Source organism: Canis lupus, unplaced genomic scaffold (genome assembly GCF_011100685.1).
Source record: "Canis lupus familiaris isolate Mischka breed German Shepherd unplaced genomic scaffold, alternate assembly UU_Cfam_GSD_1.0 chrUn_S573H735, whole genome shotgun sequence".
Taxonomy (NCBI): domain Eukaryota; kingdom Metazoa; phylum Chordata; class Mammalia; order Carnivora; family Canidae; genus Canis; species Canis lupus.
The window spans coordinates 9,604-28,099 of NW_023331513.1; the positions used below are offsets into that span (position 1 = coordinate 9,604).

The window sequence follows — 18,496 nt, forward strand, 5'->3', positions numbered from 1 at the left end:
GAGTTTGTTCTGTGGGTACAGCCCTGTTCACCATCTTCAGGTGCCAGGCGGCACCCCTGTAGGGAGTGTTGAATAGAAGGGATGACGGTTTGTAATCTTGTCTTGATTTCACTTTATGTGCAATAAATACTTTGAATATTTCTCCCCCAAGAATAACCTGCAAAGCATATTTTGTAGACAATTTTTTCACCAAAACCTTTAATTTTTCCTAGTAATTATGATGAACAAATAATCTTCCTCTTTTTTTTTTTTTTTCGTTAAAACAGTGGGTCAATTTTTGGTATATCCAGTCAAGTGGAAATTCAACCCTTTGGCTGTTATGTAAAAAATGTTCTGGTTCCGGTAAATGTTTTTTCCTATGGCTTGTGTGACCGAGTTCTTCCTGCAGGGGGCGCCTGAGACGCGACTGGGAAGACTGGCTTCCAGGGTCAGGGCAGCTGGCACGGCAGGCTCCTGGGGAGGCAGGAGGCTCCTCCAGTACCAACCAGGCTGTGACACAGCTTCTCGGGGAACCGGGCTGTTGTGAGGCAGTGTGGTGAGCCGTTCCCCATGGCCTGCAGCTTCCCTTACACTCCTTGGGGCAGTAGCATAAATTTATTTTTTTATTGGGGTTCAGTTTGCCAACATACAGAATAACACCCAGTGCTCATCCCGTCAAGTGCCCCCCCCTCAGTGCCCGTCACCCAGTCACCCCCACCCCCCCCCCCCCCCTCCCTTTCCACCACCCCTAGTTCGTTTCCCAGAGTTAGGAGTCTCTCATGTTCTGTCTCCCTCTCTGATATTTCCCACTCATTTTCTCTCCTTTCCTTGGGGCAGTAGTAATACATCAGCGTCTTCTCCCATGGCAGCAATCTGTGCACAGCACTCCCAGACCCCCCAGGGGGCGTATTTCCAGGAACTCCCAGAGGGCGCTTTCTAGAAAGTTCCACCTGAGAGGCGTTACTGCCGTTGTGTGAGGTGCTCGACGGGCTCCTGGAACAAGGTGAGGATTTTCCCACTGGGAGTGTGGATTCTTTTTCCCTGGGGGCTCTCTGTGCCCTGGATGTGCCTTTTCCTTGGCTGTGGTGTGTTCCCGGGGGATCTACTTCAGCCTGTGGAGGCATTTGCTTGGTTGTGATCTAAACTCAGGGGGAGGCATGTTCTGGGCAGGTTATCTCCGCCATGTTGGAGAGGAGGCTGTTCCTTGGTTTTGTCTCCGAGTTCTGCGAGGGACTTTCTTTGTGGAACTCTCTCAGGACCCGTGTGGGGACGCGACTTTGGGTGATTATCTTAATCCTATACAGAGGCGGCGTTTGGTTCAGGGTTTCGGGGATTTGGGTTTTGGTGGCGAGGAGCAGGGCGGGGGCGGGGTGGCTGCCGCAGGGGTGGCTGCCGCAGGGGTGGCTGCCGCAAGGGAGGCCGGGAGGGTGAGTGGTGGGGAGTGTTTCCGGGGGATCCATTCAAGCTCTGTGAGGGGAATGTTTCCTGGGGTGCGTTACCCCAGCCCTTGGGTTCCTCTCCCTGAGGGCGTCTACCTCAGCCTGTGAGACACTCTCCTTGGTGCTTAGCTCAGAACCAGGGCGCTCTTTTCCTTGGGTGCTTGTGTCAGCCATGATGACGCTGGGCTTTTCTGGTGTTCAGCTGATCCCAGGTGAGGTCTCAGAGTCCCGTGTGACTTTCCAGGGTGCTTGGTCACCTCCTGTGGGGGTGCTGGTCCTTGGATGCTTTAAGACTGGAGGGAAATATCCCTGGGGGGCTCCGTCTGAGTCCTGGCAGGGAGAGAACTTCACCTTGGGTGCTTTGTCAGCACTGAGGCTTTGGGCTCTTTCTTGGTGCTCCCTCTGAGGTCTGGGGAGCTGAGACTCTTCCTGGGAAGGTCCATCTCTCCCCAGAAGAGTGGATGTGCCTTCAGTGCTGTCTCTCATCCCTTGGTGAGGAGGTTTCCTTCGGCGCTTCATCTCCCTTAGGTGGGGGGCGGGGGCGCTACTCTTCCTTGGCTACTGTATCTCAGCCCTGGCTGGGGAGCATTTAGGGGGCTCTACCTTAGGGGCTGGATTCTCCCTGATGTGGTCTGTCCCAGTCTTTGGGGTGAGGTGTTGGTAAGGGCGCTATAATGCACTTTTTTTTTTTTTTTTTTTTTGGAGGCAGGTTGTTGTTACGGGGATGCTCTGTCTCAGCCTGTGGTTGAATACTTTTCCTTGATTTTTGTATCTCGGTCTTGCAGGGCTCTATCTAAGCCTTTCAATGACTTTGGGTATCAAGTGAGAATCTAGGGCTGACCATGTATGTGACTTTGTTGCATTATATAATCGCGAACATATGCTATAAAGGTAGTCTTTAATCTCGGCCACGCTGGTGGGTGTGCAGGGACCTCTCATGTTAAATGTGCATTTTGTTCTGGTTGATACGTTTACTGCCTATTGACCTATGTCTCTTTTGAAAAGCTGTTCCAGGACTTTTACCTACATTTTATTGAGATATTTGTATTATTAAAATCATCTCTAGCTCAACATATATTGATATTTACACATATTTAATATAAAATTTTGCATGTCATCAGCTGATCTGTTTTAACTTTATTGCTCTTTCCTATTTCTTTTTTTAAACGAGGGGGACTCTGGGCACTGTAGCTGGAGGATGGAGGCTGGGAGCAGCAGAGGCGGAGTGAGAAAGAGAATCTCATGTAGGTTACACACCCAGCGTGACTGCAACTTGGGGCTTGACCTCACTGCTCTGAGATCATGACCTGATCTGAAATCAAAAGTCAGATTTTTAAGAAACTGAGCCACTCAAGTACCTCATATCACTCGCTGTCACTCTCTCTTTTTTATTTAGGATTTTATTTATTTGTGAGAGATATCGCTGCATAGGCACGTGTGTGTGTGTGTGTGTGTGTGTGTGTGTGTGTGAGAGAGAGAGAGAGAGAGACAGAGAGAGAGACAGAGAGAGATGGAGAGAGAGAGAGAGAGGGAGCATGAGTGGGGGAGAGGGACAGATGGGAACAGACTCCCCAATGAGCAGGGAGCCCAATGCTGATCACGTCAGGACCCTTAGATCATGACCTGAATGGAAGGCAGGCCCTTAACCAATTCAGGCACCCAGGCACTCCCCTATGTAACTCTCTTAATAGTGTCTCTTGATGAACAGAAATTCTCAGTTTAATTAGTCTAATCAATTTATTACTCAAAGTCAGTGCTTTGTTCTTTTCAAAAGCTTTGCCTGCTTTAAGGACACAAAAGTAATATCCTAAGTTTCCTTCTAGATCATCTGTTCATCAGAGATCTATGTGATGTGGACAGGATGGAGGTTAGACGCAGTTCCCAGTAAGGAGCAGGTGGACTTAGTGAATGGAGCACAAAGTTTTACCAGCCCCATTGTCAGTAATCTAGGAATTTCTGTTTCCGGATTTATTTCTAGACTCTCTGTCCTGTCACACTGGTGAATCCATCCACTCTTGCTCCAATACCACAGATTTCTCATTGCTCCTCCTTTCCAGTAAGTCAGCTGTCTGCCCGTATTTGTCTTCCAACTCGGTACTTTTGCCAAAAGATGGTCTCAGCTATTCCAAACCCTTTGAATTCCATATACTATTTATTATCAGCGCCTGAATTTCCACCAATTATAACAGAGTGGATTTCTTTTTAATTTAAATAAAATAAATTATTCTCATCTGGGGATGCCTGAGTGGCTCAGTGGTTGAGCGTCTGCCTTTGGCTCAGGTCGTGATCCCAATGTCCTGGGATCGAGTCCCACACTGGGCTCCCCACAGGGAGACTCCCTCTCCCTGTCCCTATGTCTCTGCCTCTGTGTGTCTGTCATGAATAAATACAATCTTTTAAAAAATGAAAATAGTAAAATTATTTACATTTTAAGTGATGCAGTAATTATTCTGGCAGTTGACAACAGTGAATTAGTATGAGTCTTCCAATCCACAAGATATGTATTTCTCTCCAAATACTGAATCCTTTGATTTCTGTAAGTTTTATGTTCAATGCTTCAGCCATACCTATTGTTAGGTTTACTTGATGGGTTTTGATGTTCTCTTATTTTTAATTTTTTTTTATTTTTAAGTAATCTGTGCATCCAACTTGGGGCTCGAACTCACAACCACCAGATCAACAGTCCCACCATCCACCAACTGAGCCAGCAAGTGCCCTTGATATTCTTGGCACTGTTCTTATGGTATTTTAACTATCTTTTTCTAATTTATTTGTTATGACACAGAAATACAGGTGATTGGATTCTTCTCTAATGTCCAGTAACTTGACAATTATACACTCGTTAATTCTCAATACTTTACATCCTTTTGGATATTCTGTGTCAGAAATCATGTCAACTGTGAACAATGACAATATCACTTCTACTTTTCCAAAATTATAATTACCATGTTTACTGTCATTTTTTAGTTCCTGCAGTATGTTTTTTTTCTAAATATTAATTTTTAGTTATTTATTTTTGGTTTTTGTTTTTGGTTTTTTATTTCCTGCAGTATGTTCTTGAATACACAGTGGACACCCTTGTCTTTTTTTAAAGTCAAGAAAAAAAATGGATGGTTATGTCATCATTAAATACAGCAATATATTTGGTTGGTTGTCTATTTTTTGGCGGATAACCTTTCTTAAGTTAAAGAAAACAAAACAAAACAAAAAAAAGAAGGTTCCTTTTATCTGAAGTTGCTGATATTGTTTACCATGAGTAGGTACTACCTTCAACCTGGTTTTTCAACCTGTGACTTTTCCTGGTTTTTGCTGTTAATGTAGCACATTATACTGATGGATGTTCCAGGGCGAAACCAGTCTTGCCTTTCAGCAATAGACCCAGCAACCACCAACGCTTGGTTTTTTATGTCTTATTTAATTTCATTTGTTAACCATTTGTTTAGGAGTTGTGTGCCTATATTCAGGAGAGAGATCTGAATCTTTCACTTTCCTATCTTTCAATATTTTTCTTTGATGCTGGCAACATGTTTATTTTTTATTTTATTTTTAAAAAATATTTTATTTATTTATTCGTGAAAGACACACACAGGGAGAGAGAGAGGCATAGACACAGGCAGAGGGAGAAGCAGGCTCCATGCAGGGAGCCTGACATGGGACTCGATCCCGGGTCTCCAGGATCTCGCCCTGGGCTGAAGGCGGCGCTAAACCGCCGAGCCACCTGGACTGCCCTGGCAACAGGTTTATACTGTCCTCATAAAATGAGAAGAGAACTCACAACCCTTTCTTCTCTTTTCTGAAGGAGTCTGCGTAAGACTGGTAAATTTTCCCTCCTGAATGTGTGAAGGACTCCTCGAGAAAGCCTTTGGGATAGGAAGGATCTTCAGTTGGGGCTAAAAGTTGTGCCACATATACTAGTGTTTTGGTTTTCTGTTTTTACTTGGTGGGATTTGGTATGTTTCATTGCTCTAGAAAAGTGTCTATTTCATCTCAGATTCCAAATTTGATATAACATCATTCTGGGTGTTCCTGCTGTCTTCTGGTTGCAGGGCTCGGTCTCCTGCTTGTTTGCTAGTGTTGCTTATCTGTGGCTAAATTGTCCTTGATAATCGAGCCAAGGATGGCGTGGGCTCTTAGTCCTGTCAGCGACCAATTTCTGCTTGTGTTGAGCATATTTATGGTTATTTTCCTTTTCCCTGTCATTAACTTACGCTTTGCTTTGAGGAGCGGTCTTAGTGTGTTCCGTCTGCCATAGTAACATGCCACGAACTGGGAAGGTGACGAGGACAGACACGTCTTGGCCCCACCTCTGGAGGCCGGGAAGCCCAGGACCACCAGGGTACTGGCACCAGGGCGTTCTAGGCAAGGCCTGCTGCCTGGTTCAGAGCCTGGTGCCCTCTCTCTGCCCTCAGTGCTCAGAGGGTTCGGGGTCTCTGTGGAGCCTTCTTTCTGAGGCACTAAAACTCATTTGGGGTCATGACCCTGTCCTGAAATCAGGACCTGTCAATGGTCCCTGATGCCTCCTAATACCTGCTTCTATGGGGGTTTGGATTTCAACACATGCTTGTGGGGACACACCATGTTCAGAACACAGTGTAGCTCTCGCTCTACTGTCCTGGGATTTTTTGTAGTCGTTTTGTATCTCCCTCCATGGACAGACCTCAGTATTTGCAGCCATTTTATTTTCTTACAGAAGCATATAAAGCTATACATTTTCCTCTCTGTTTCTCCTTACCTGTGTCCCACAGATTCTGTCATGTGAGGCTTTCCTAGACAGACAAACAAAAAACAAATAGCAAGTATTGATTGAGAATCATGTTATCAAGTTTTGGAGGGCCTTTTTTGTATTGCTTAGAAGTACTAATTTGATTTCATTTTGTTTAGAGAACATATTCTGCTTGAAATTTAGGATTTGGTTTTGTTGTCACCTTTGCTAATGCTTGCATGCTTGAGAAGGATTTATGTTCTTTTTTTAAAAAAGATTTTATTTATTTATTCATGAGAGAGAGAGAAAGAGAGAGAGAGGAGAGAGAGAGAGAGAGGCAGAGGGAGAAGCAGGCCCATGAAGGAAGCCTGATGCGGGACTCGATCGTGGAACTCTGGGATCATGCCCTGAGCCAAAGGCAGACGCTCAGCCACCAAGCCATCCAGGCATCCCTAAGAATTTATGTTCTGATTGTTGAAAACAGGATTCTGTATATAAGGACATGATCAAACCTATTGGGCGTGGTATCTTTCAATATGTGCATTTGGTATATGAGGCCTGAGCTAAGTAAGTTGTCACGTTCTGATTGATGCCCTGTAGAGCAAAATAATTGTTGCAGGTGGATATGGGGAATGAAAGGATTCCATCACAGTACACCTTAGGACTTCTTCAGGAAGCCCAAGGGAGAGATGTGATCGCATTCTTCTGCTACACAGGACTGGAGTAGCATGCAAGTGAGGATCCCAGCAGCCAAGTTGCGATCATGAGGAGGAGCTGGAATTGGGATGGAGTAGTTTCAAAAAGAAGCAGAAGAGAACCCAGGGAATGGGACCAGGCCCTTAGTTCTATATTGTTACAGGATTCAGCCTCATTTGATGCAAATCTCCACTTAGCTGTCAGCATCTCTATCATTTTAGCTAGAACAGGATAGTTTTCTGTTTCTGTGATTGAAAGCAACCTATGTAAAATAGTGTTCCCAGGCAAGTGAAATAGAAAACACACGATCCATTTGGAAATCAGCAGAAATTGTACCACCTGGCAGCAACCACCACTTTTCACATTTAGTATGATCAAAGCCTGGAGTCTCTTCATAAAAAGGCAATGTTTTTATTACATGTGGATCTTAGTGTGCAGAATGTCAGTATACCAAGGCCCTTCTAGGGTGCCCAGACTCCACTTGTCTATTCTGGAGAAAGTTCCATGTGCACTTGAGAAGAATGTGTATTCAGTTGCCTTTGGATGTAAAGTTGTAAATATCTGTGAAATCCACTTGATACAGGCGTATCATTTAAAGCTCTTGTTTTCTTTGAGATGTTGTGCTTAGAAGATCCATGGATTGTAGAAAGCGCTGCGTTCAAGTCTCCAAGTATAAGTGTATTATTATCTAAGTATGTCTTAACTTTGGTTATTAACTGATTGATATACTTGGCAGCTCTCACATTCGGGGCAGAATATTGATTGATTGGTTAGGTCCTCTTATTGGATAGATCCTTTAAGAATGATATAGTGTCCATCTTTATCTCTCTTTTTTAGAAAACTTTTTAAAAAAGATTTTATTTACTCAAGAGAGACAGAGAGAGAGAGAGAGAGAGGCAGAGACACAGGCAGAGGGAGAAGCAGGCTCCACACAGGGAGCTCGATGTGGGACTCGATCCCAAGTTTTCAGGATGATGCCCTGGACTGATGGCGGCACCAAACCGCTGAGTCCCCCGGGCTGCCCCCTCTTCATCTCTTACTACAGTCTTTGGGATAAACATTAATTATCTGATATAAGGATGGGCTACCCCTGCTTTCTTTGAGGACCATTTGAATGGTAAATGGTTCTCCAACCTTTTATTTCAGGCTGTAGGTGTCCTTACGTCTAAAATGAGTCTCTTGGGGATCCCTGGGGGGCGCAGCGGTTTGGCGCCTGCTTTTGGCCCAGGGCGCGATCCTGGAGACCAGGGATCAAATCCCACATCGGGCTCCTGGTGCGTGGAGCCTGCTTCTCCCTCTGCCTGTGTCTCTGCCTCTCTCTCTCTCTCTCTCTCTCTCTCTCTCTCTCTCTCTCTCTCGTGTGTGACTATCATAAATAAATTTTAAAAAAATTTAAAATAAAATAAAATAAAATGAGTCTCTTGTAGACAGCAAATAGATGGGTATTGCCTTTTTATCCAGTCTGAAACCCTGCGCTTTTTGATGGGGTCATTAAGCCCATTCATGTTCAGAGTTACTATTGAAAGATATGAATTTAGTGTCATCATGATACCTATTCAGTCCCTGTTTTTGTGGGTTGTTTCCTTGGACTTCCTCTTTCTCTTAAAGAGTCCCCCTTAATATTTCTTGCAGAGCTGGTTGGTGGTCACATATTCTTTCGTTTCTGCCTATCTTGGAAGCTCTTTCTCTCTCTTTCTATTCTGAATGAGAGCCTTGCTGGATAAAGTATTCTTGGCTGCAGGTCTCTTCTCCCTGACTATATCCTGCCAGCCCTCTCTGGCCTTCCAGTTCTCTGTGGAGAGGCAATGCTGTTAACCTAATACTTCTCCCCATAAAGGTTAGGGATCTCGTTGTCTCTTGCTGCTTTAAGGATCTCTCTTTACCTTTGGAATTTGCAAGTTTCACTATTAAATGTCGAGGTGTTGAGTGGTTTTTATTAATTTTAGGGGGGATCTCTCTATTTCCTGATCTGAATGCCTGTTTCCCTTCCAAAGTTAGGGAAGTTCTCAGCTATGATTTGTTTCAAATACACTTTCTGGTCCTGTGTCCCTCTCGGGAACCGCAATTCAAACGTAGATTTTTCCTTCTTGAGGCTGTCCTTTATTTCCCTTAACCTATCCTCACGATCTTTTGATTGTTTGTCTCTTTTTTCCTCAGCTTCTTTCCTTGCCATCAACTTGTCTTCTATGGCACTCACTTGTTCGTCTACCTCGTTAACCCTCATCGTTAGGACCTCCAGTTGGATTGCATCTCATTTATTGATTTTAATTTCAAGCCTGATTAGATCTAATTCTGCAGGTCGTTAAGTCTCTTGAATCCTTTATGCTTTTTTCTAGAGCCGAAAGGAGATTTATAATTGTGTTTCTGAATTGGCTTTCTGACATTGAATTGTAACCCAAATTTTGTAACTCTGTGGGAGAGAGGACTGTTTCTGATTCTTTCTTTTGTGGTGAGTTTTTCCTTCTAGTCATTTTGCTCAGAACAGAGTGGCCAAAACCACGTTGTACTGGAAAAAAGGAGAAAAATAGAGAAAAAAGGGGGGGAGAACAAACAAAAAAACAAAAACGAGGGGGGTATCCTCTGATTCTATATGCTGTAAATCCCTCGACTTCCCCTGGAACTTTCCAGCGCTGCTCGGGTCAAGAACTTGCTCTTCTCCTGTCCTTCCAGCTGGTGTTTTGGGGGAGGGGCCTGCTGTGGCTGATTCTCAGGTGTGTGCACGTGGGGGAGCTGCCCAGCCTCCTGCCAGTGTAGGGTTCAGTGGGAGCTGTTTATCCTGTGAGGCCCCTACTCCTTGGCGGCCCTGCTCAGTCCTCAGGCACAAGGTGATACCAGGAGGAGCAACAAAAGTGGCGACGGCCAGCTCTCCAGCCCTGGAGTCAGCTCCAGCAGTAACGTAACCCAGTCTCCCAGTCCACAGGGGCCTGGATGCTCCGGGGACAGGGGGGCCAATCTGCACAGCTCAGGGCCACCCAGGGGCAGGAGCGTCCTTACTGCCCTGTGTCCTCCCGGCCTCCATCTGTCCCGGGTGAAGCGCCCGATCCTGGGCTGTGTCCCCCCGTGCCCTGGGCTCCAGGGCCTTTGCCGCTGGAATCGCGCTCCCAGGGCCGCACAGCCCCCACTGCGCGGAGCCGCCGCCTGAGCTGCTCCTGGGGTCCCGCAGCCCCCTGGCACAGAGCCTCCGCCTGAGCAGCTCTCGTGGCTGCACGGCCCCCTCCGCGCAGAGCCGCTGCCCCGAGCTGCCGCTTGGGCTCCTCCAGGGGCCCCGCCGGGCGTGCGCTCCAGCCCTTTCCGGTACTCGGCTGGCGGTGTGGGTGCTCTCCCCTGGGGCCACAGTTCCTCTGCTAGTGCCCCTGGGAGCCTGAGGGCTCCACTGCTCCTCCTGGGATCCTGCCCGAGTTTCCCTGCGAGCGCCTTTCCATCCGGGAAGATTGGTAAAGCTCCTGCTTCTCTCCGGGACTGGGCTTTCCTGCCCCGGAGGCTCTTTGCCGCCCAGCCTTAGCCCGCTCCTCGGGGGGCCCCTCCCCCTTGGATGCTTTTTTATTTCCTTTAATTTTTTCCGTCTTCCTACCTTGATAGAAGGGCGAACTCTTCTCTCTGTAGCATTCCAGCTGTTCTCTTCTTAAATCTCAGGGCCGAATTCGTAGGTTTTGAGGATGATTCGAAGTTATGTAGGTAAGTTAGTCGGTGGGGACTGGTGACTTGGGGAATCCTACTCTTCCGCCGTCTTGCCCCGCCTCTCCCAGACTCCACTTGTGACTACACAGGAGAGTGCGGAGCAGCTGTGAGAGGGGAAAAGAGCTCTTTCTGCCCTTCTTTCTGCAGGGCGCTACCACGGAGGATGCCAGGCTGGCACCCCGAGAAACTAAAGGATGGGCAGCTTCTGTGCTCGACTGGACTCAACTGTGAGGCCTGGTCAGAATCCCATGCTGCTCACCCCTCACATGGTCACTTTAGTCCCATCCCAGATCCTCAACATCTCCAAATTAAATGCAATTAAAAAATTTGCATATAAAGTGAATGCAATTGAAATTTCTCAGTTAAAATATTTCTAAGGTAGTTTGAAGGGCATGATAGTTCTCAGGACAAATGGATTCACACTCAGCAACGTCACAAGACATTGGCAAAACAACAAACTAGTCGATTGTGGGCTGAGGGAAGTAGCAGCAAGCCCACTGCTATGATTTTCCATTAGTCACTCCTGTTTCTTAGGTTCCTTGTGAATGTGGTGAACAAGCACTTGGAGCCTCAGTGTGCATTTCCGGGCCTGTTAGTCCTTCTTCTAGCCACTCTTAACAAGTCCTGCCCCTTCCTCATCTCGCTTTCATAAGATGGTCTTCTGCCCAGTAAAAAGGATTTTGATGAAGGATAATCCTGCACGCTGATGGCTGCTGAGCCAGGAGAGGGCTCCTGTCTGTAAGCCAGCCACCCACCATGGGAATCTTTGCGCTGGATGATCGCTCCTGACCCCCCTAGAGCTCCCCTTCCTTAGTTCATTTTAATTTTTTGCCAGAATTTTGTCTTTGTTGGAGGAGTTCCTGAGAAACTTGATCTCCCATTGACTCCAAGCTGCCCCAATCACCAGAACCCCCCTCACACGCCCCACCTCATTGAATGTAAGTTCTGATCCCCCTTAGGAACTGTGGCAAGGCCACAGCTTCAGAGTAAGGGTTGCTGGGCACATCTGGAATGTGCCTGAAATGAACTCCGTATAGTTGTCTATACAACTTCTTTTGTTCTGGCCAGCTCTGTGAAGATCTCCTCATGCAGCTGCCCAAGACCAGCCTTGTATGTACATCCTTTGCTTCTTAAACCTGCCAGGACCCATGTGGTGTGGTCTGCTGATTTCCCTGGTCCCTTCTTGCCGCCCCCCCTTGTAACGGATGAGTGTCTGAATTCACCCAGAAGCTGCACAGTAATCTCCAGGGGTCAGTCAGCCAGGAGACCAGAGAAATAGGTTTGGAGAAGGAGGCATCACTGGGGAATTCCAGGCTTGGCCTTCACTCTCTGTGTGGGGAGGTGTGGAGGTCCATCAGATGCTTGAAGACCACCCCACCCAGCCAAAGGCCAAGGCACACTTCCAGGTGTGGTTCATGTGGCTCTGGGATGCGTGGCGATGACTGCTAGACCAAGGGGGCCCAGAATGTAAGCGCTGACAGGTGGTCTGAAATGCAGGGATGTTCCCTAGAGCCTGGACACTGGGATGCTGAGGGTGGATGATCAAGAATAAGTCCTCGTGAGGTCAGGGTATGTGGGGAGATATCTGGGTTTGTCTGCCAGGCTGTCTTTGCTGTCTTGCACACTCTGGCTCCTAAGGCACTGAGACTCCTGGCCAGGAGGAAGCTGATGCCCTACCAGAGCCCTAGCGCCTGCCCCTCCCATAGATCTGGCAGCTCGCATGAGTGGGCAGGAAGGTCACAGTGCAACACCAGGCAGAATGGTCCTAAACAACACAGGGACTATGTTAATGCAACAGCAGCCTGCCCTGTGCCTTCTGAACAGGGCCTCAGGCAACCTCCAGAGGAATCTGGCACCATCTGCCCGAGTTCTCACCTGATGTGGGGGTGGTAAGGGATACGTGGGCCCCCCATCCCAGTGAGGGTTCTCAATATGCCATCCTTTGTGTAGACAACATATCTGGCCTAATGGAAGCTTTTCTCCTAATGAGCAAAACAGGCCGCCACCATTAGGGGATGGGAGAAGATTTCTGTGTAGACATACCCTTGTCAAATAGACAGGGATCTGGGTCATGTTTAAGGGTCATGATATGAAAGACTGGGCAGAGAAACTTGACATGGTGTGAAAGTTCCATGTCCCATTGAGCTGTGGGCAGCGGGATGGTAGAAGGGAAGAATGGGAAATTAAAACAGCAGATTAGGGCAGGCCCCAGTGGCGCAGCGGTTTAGCGCCGCCTGCAGCCCAGGGTGTGATCCTGGAGACTCCGGGATCGAGTCCCACATCGGGCTCCTGCATGGAGCCTGCTTCTCCCTCTGCCTGTGTCTCTGTCTCTCTCTCTAGCTGTGGTCTCTATGAATAAATAAATAAAATCTTTAAAAAAAAAATAAAAAATAAAACAGCAGATTAAATAGCCTACAGTAAATCCACCTTGTTCTGGTGGACTACAGTACTGTCCCAGCTATAATGTATTTGAATGACGAAGCAATAGAGCCTGTTTCTTACCCCATACCCTGGACTGGGGTCCCCTGAGAGACACTTAGCCTCATAAGGCTATGGAAGTCTCAGGAGACAGGCACAGCCTGACTCTCACAGTGGATCACTGTGCTCTGCTGCGCTCAGGACACTAAGCCCCATGGGTCCCGGGAGAGATGGGATCTTCTGGGATTTGCAAGGGGATCTCTGGCAGGAAGAGTGTGTTTCCTCACAGCTGTGAGGGAGAGGAAAGGGTTCCATGCCCCCTGGGATCCCCCTCTCTGCCGAGATGCACCATACCCAGTTGGAAGCCCACACTGTTGTTAGAGGGGAGCAGGTGGGGTCCTGCTCTGGCGGGTCCTGCTCCCAGTCCATCTCGTCTGGCCTGACTGCTGCCTTCCTTGCCCAGCATGTGTGGGAGGCATTAATGAGGTCAGTTTCCTGATGCTGCACGCCACAGGACAATGTTAGGGAGAGCAGGCCACAACTGGGATTCTTGCATAAGGGGACGGCCTTCCCATACAAACACTGTTGTACCTGTTTTTCCAACCTTGGACTTCTGTGTAGCTCCTGTGGTGTCCCGTTACAGATTGGGCACCAGGTTGCGAAGAACTTTCTACGGGGGTGGGGGTGGGGCTACTCTTAGGCCCAGCAAAGGAAGCAATCCAACAGTTGGTGTAGCCAGAGAGCCACCAGAGGATCTACCTGTATGCCCAAGGAACCCCAGGGCACATTGTGGCAGAGGGAAATGGGCATGATTATCATAGTCAGTCCTGAGGGGATGGAGTGTCTGAGGAGCTCATGGAGGGGGCATGATTGCTGCTGGGATGTGCACCTATGTGACTGAACGTAATTGAGGTCATATAATCCTGAAGGGTCTGGCAGGAGGGGTGGATTATCTGTTCCTCCTGACAGCCAAAGACAAGCCTCGCATGTAAATGTCCTCGCTTGTTACACCTGATATCTACCAATCTGGTTTATGGTCCTCTTCCTTCATCCTCTCTCTGCTCTTTGAGGTAGGGGGGCCAGTTTCTTACCTCACCCTGGGGAGTGTCCAGTGTTGCAAACCAGCGGGCCCTGTGGAAGATTAAGTGGGTCAGTACAAGGAAAACATTTAGCAGGCAATCTAGCTGGAAGGAAAGTTCCATGAAAATCATTTCCCTCTTTGGCACTCCTGCTGAAGGGAAACTGTCCATGGTTCATAAGAGGTATTGACCACAAATATTTGACAACATGCTGGGGCAAATGTGGGGGGTTATCCTAGGGTGAGAAGACATTTCCAGTAATCTCTCATACCAATACGAAACCATTTGATCCATCAGCAACATTGACAGTGCTCATCACATGGCTCCTAGTCTGATGTGTTTGAACTCCCTGCCATTGGAAGTGGGTGGATTAAAGAGTTCTCCTCTTACCCTCTACTAAGGGGAATTCTGTGAAGATTCAGACAATATGGTAATGTTCACCTTAAATCAAGAAAGGAAATGAAGTGATTTCCCCTGAAAGGATTTTCACAGGATGGTTTGTACTTCAACCAAGTTGTATCACGTGTCTATTCAATTCTTGCTGAGGCATACACATTCTGGAAGCAATCTGATTCATCATATGCATTGTTTGCCTTTGGGCAACACCTGTATGTTAGCTTCTCCCATTTTCACATGGACTGGATGGAAATTAGGCTGAGTTCCTGAAAACAGATATTTGAGTGGGCAATCATTGAAAAGTGTTCCCCTATTAAACCTCATATAAAATGACCCAGATGCATATGTATATACATGTGTAGAAAGCAGTTTTGGAATGCTTGCATTAATTTTTCAAGTTTTTATTCCAACTCCAGTGAATTAAAATACAAATTACTATTAGTTTCAGGGGTAGAATTCAGTGATTCTACACTGCCATGCATTACGTGGTGCTCATCACAACAACTGTCCTCTTTAAGGGCCCTGTCACACATTAGACCCGACCCCATGCCATCTCCCCTCTACTAAACCTTGGTTTGGTCCTCTGTAGTTAGGAGTCTTTTTGATGGTTTGGCCCCACCTTTTCCCCCCACGTTCATCAGTTTTGTTTCTTTTTTTTTTGTATATTATTTTATCAGAGTTCGATTTGCCAACGTATAGTATAACACCCAGTGCTCATCCCATCAAGGTCCCCTCAGTGCCCGTCACCCAGTCACTCTGTCCCCCCACCCACCTCCTCTTCCACTACCCCCTTGTTCATTTCCCAGAGTTAGGACAAACATTATATGGTTTCATTCATACTGGGAATATAAGAAATAGTGAAAGGGCTTAAAGGGGAAAGGAGAGAAAATGAGTGGGAAATATCAGAGAGGGTGACAGAACATGAGAGGCTCCTAAGTTAGTTTTTGTTTCTTAAATTCCAAATATGAGTGAAATCATAGCCTATTTGCTTTTCTCTGTTTTATTTCAATTAGGACTATGCTCTTAGCTCCATCTAAGTAATTGCAAGATTTCATGGTTTTGATGGCTGTGTAATATTCCATTGTATATACACCACCTGTTCTTTGTACACTTATCAGTCGATGGACATCTGTGCTCTTACCATAGTTTTGGGTCTTGTAGCAAATGCTGCTATAACAATGCGCCCCTTCAAATCAGTAAGTTTGTAATCCTTTGGGTAAGTACCCTAGTAGGAAGATTGCTGGAACTTATCAATCTTTCCAGCAGTCGTTCTATTTTTAAACTTGTTAAGGACCCTCCATACTGTGTAGGTAGTGTTGCGTTTTAGTCATTAATGGAACACGTTTCTTGATGCTCCTCAGGAAATGATGACTGATAAAGCAGAGGAGTCTGCTGTTGTGCCCCCAAAGCCAAAAGAAACATCCTGGAAACCCATCACTCCTCCTTCCGTCTAAGAAAATGCAGAGGATGGCACTAGCTGTCAGTGAAAGAGGAAGGAGAGGGGAACATCCCACCCCGGAGGCTCAGCCATGACCTTGGAAGATGGTGAGGATGCCTGTCCTACCTCCCCCCGTTCCTGACCTCACTCACGGAAGCCCTGTCTCTGGCCCTCCATATGCCACGGGAGCATTTCCCATCCAGGTTACCAGCTCTGGCTGATGCTACCCTCAATTTTCTTAGCCACACTGATGTTCACCTCTGTCCTTCCTAGAAACATTTCGGGCTTCCCCTCCTCACCCTACTGCGTTCCTTCTTCTTGAATATGCCTTTTCATTCTTCCTTGTGCTCTTCTTTCTCCAGAGACTCTTAGTACTGTCATTGTTCCTGAGTCCCATCATTACACTGTGCCTCATTCCATGGTGCCTCCTGCCTCATTCACCTGCTCCCCTAGTTTCTGAGCTTACGTCCTGCTTCCCCACTTGACCCTGGGAGCTCATCTATTGCTGTGTGCCCAGAGTGACCATGTCCACAGAGTTATCAGTTCTTTTTTTTTTAATGTTTATTTATTTATGATAGTCACAGAGAGAGAGAGAGAGAGAGAGAGAGAGAGGCAGGAGACATAGGCAGAGGGAGAAGCAGGCTCCATGCACCGTAAGCCCGACGTGGGATTCGATCCCGGGTCTCCAGGATCGCGCCCTGGGCCAAAGGCAGGCGCCAAACCGCTGCGCCACCCAGGGATCCCGAGTTATCAGTTCTTGACACGTGCATCATTAGCGTCATCAACTCCACCCTCTATTATGCACAGATTCTGAGATCCAAATGCTGGTCTACACACACTACAGGACCTAGACCTGCCATCGTCTCCTACCATCAGCTATCCTCTCTGTGTCCTGCTTGCTAACCCTGTGTGTCCATTGCTACCCACCCCTGGTTTGTCCCACTCTAGGGGGCCTGCATGGCCCTCAGGGCCCCTGGAACTCCTGCTTTGTGTATGCACAGGCTGGCTCTGTCTCCTGCTCCTGCCTCTGCCCAGGCGTCACCTCCTCAGAGGGCCCTGGCTGACAACACACTCATGGATGCTTCCCCTTCTGCTGTCTGTAACATCCCTGCTTACTTACTTCCTGACACAAACTGTATTTTTTCCTTTGCTCATTTTATACCTACCACCAGGGTTATACATTCCAAAAGGGAAGGGTTTCTTCTGTCTTGTTCACTGCTGATCCCCAGTGTTGGCTTGATGCTTGGCAAGAGGAAGATGATTGAATGAAGTAGACCCATCACACTTGGAGTACAGCAAATTAAATTTCTGTGATGGAAAAGACTGAAGAGGATTGTCATTTACTAGCTGGGATTTTTGGTGATGGAGTTCCAATTGAGGCATTCTGATACCAAGGGACACATTTAGCTTTTCCACTTGTTGAGGGCATCAAGGGGACATTAATTGAAGGGTGCCACGGCTCTGTGAAGGGTTTTTAATTGGTTATCGTGTCCAAGTAGGTTTCTATATGTACACACAGTTCAGGAATATAAGAGGCTTCTTTATTGCATTATTTTTCTTGAGGTCCAATTTTTAGGTCCGATCCATCTATCTGGTATCGCCTTCTGCTATGAAATGAAAACTTTAGAGACACGGAGCATGTGGATGATGTCTGTGTGGGGTTGTTGAAATGCTCATGATTGCAGCTCCACATTCAATCTGGTTTCCAGATGCACCTGTCTTTCATAGTACCCATGGGGAGGGGACGAGAAGTGGTCAAACCCCACCCCCCATCCCCAATGGCCTCTTATCAAAATCTGTTCCTCCAGAGCTTATGAATATGTCAGGAGATGGCATTCCACACGGTCACTTGGATTCTTTGTCTCATGACTTAAGTGCCATCAGCAAGGGTGGGCTGCTTCACAAAACTGGTAGTAATGCACTGGTAAGAATAATCTTTACCAGTTGTCTCTCTGCAGATGACTTCAAGGTCGCAGCAATGTCTGTGTCGGGAGATGTGCCAGATAAACTGCCAATACCAATAGTGATCAATATGGAAGTCAAAGAGCAGTTGAAGAAGGAAATTCGAGAGTTTGGAGGACGTAAGTAAAAAGAATTTCTCTCCATGAAACCAGAGCAAGTCTTTCTCATTCTTTGAGTTAGACTAGATCCAACCGACTTGTTGAGGCTCATCCTTTGCCAGAATTGTGTTTTCACAATTAGAATAGTTCCTCATTACCTCATTATTTGAACAGAAATGTGCTAGTAAACTTTTTTTTTTTAGTCCTTTGTATTCCTTAATTGCTTATTGTTTCTGAGAGCTCCATTGGTGGCTGTGTTTGAATGTCTGTATGTAAGCATGGAAAACTCACATGCTTTAACATTCTAGCCCTTGAATGATTACTGAAACACCAAGATTGAGTTCTACATCCTCTTTGTTCTTTACAAATACTGATGGTGTTTTTTTTCTAAATATGTTCAGAACATGAAAAAATACTCAAATTGCTTGAAGGAGTGCAGGGACCTCCAGAACTGCAGAGAAAGTTCGTGGTATATGCCATGAAGCAAGCAGTGAGGTGAGTGTAGGAAGAATTGTCTAGTGTGTTTCTCAGGGGGCCCAGTGGGTTGCTTGGGGAGAGGTGGTATTGGGCCCTGCTGGAATTTCTCAAACCTTGGTCTTCACTCAGAGTTC

At 46.9% G+C, this 18,496-nt stretch overlaps 1 long non-coding RNA gene and 1 other non-coding gene across 3 annotated transcripts; both read left to right on the forward strand.

The window, feature by feature from the left end:
• The first annotated feature begins 373 nt into the window (after positions 1 to 373).
• LOC119879295 lies at positions 374 to 15,810 on the forward strand. Of its 2 annotated transcripts, none has more exons than XR_005387434.1 (3): positions 374 to 535; positions 817 to 982; positions 15,749 to 15,810. It is a non-coding gene; the product is annotated as an uncharacterized LOC119879295 (long non-coding RNA). The 2 variants fall into 2 exon arrangements; XR_005387435.1 differs by having other exon boundaries at positions 820 to 982.
• Positions 15,811 to 17,848: 2,038 nt separating this feature from the next.
• LOC119868524 lies at positions 17,849 to 18,380 on the forward strand. Its single transcript, XR_005387436.1, has 2 exons — positions 17,849 to 17,906; positions 18,287 to 18,380. It is a non-coding gene; the product is annotated as an integrator complex subunit 6-like (transcript).
• The last annotated feature ends 116 nt before the right edge of the window (positions 18,381 to 18,496 follow it).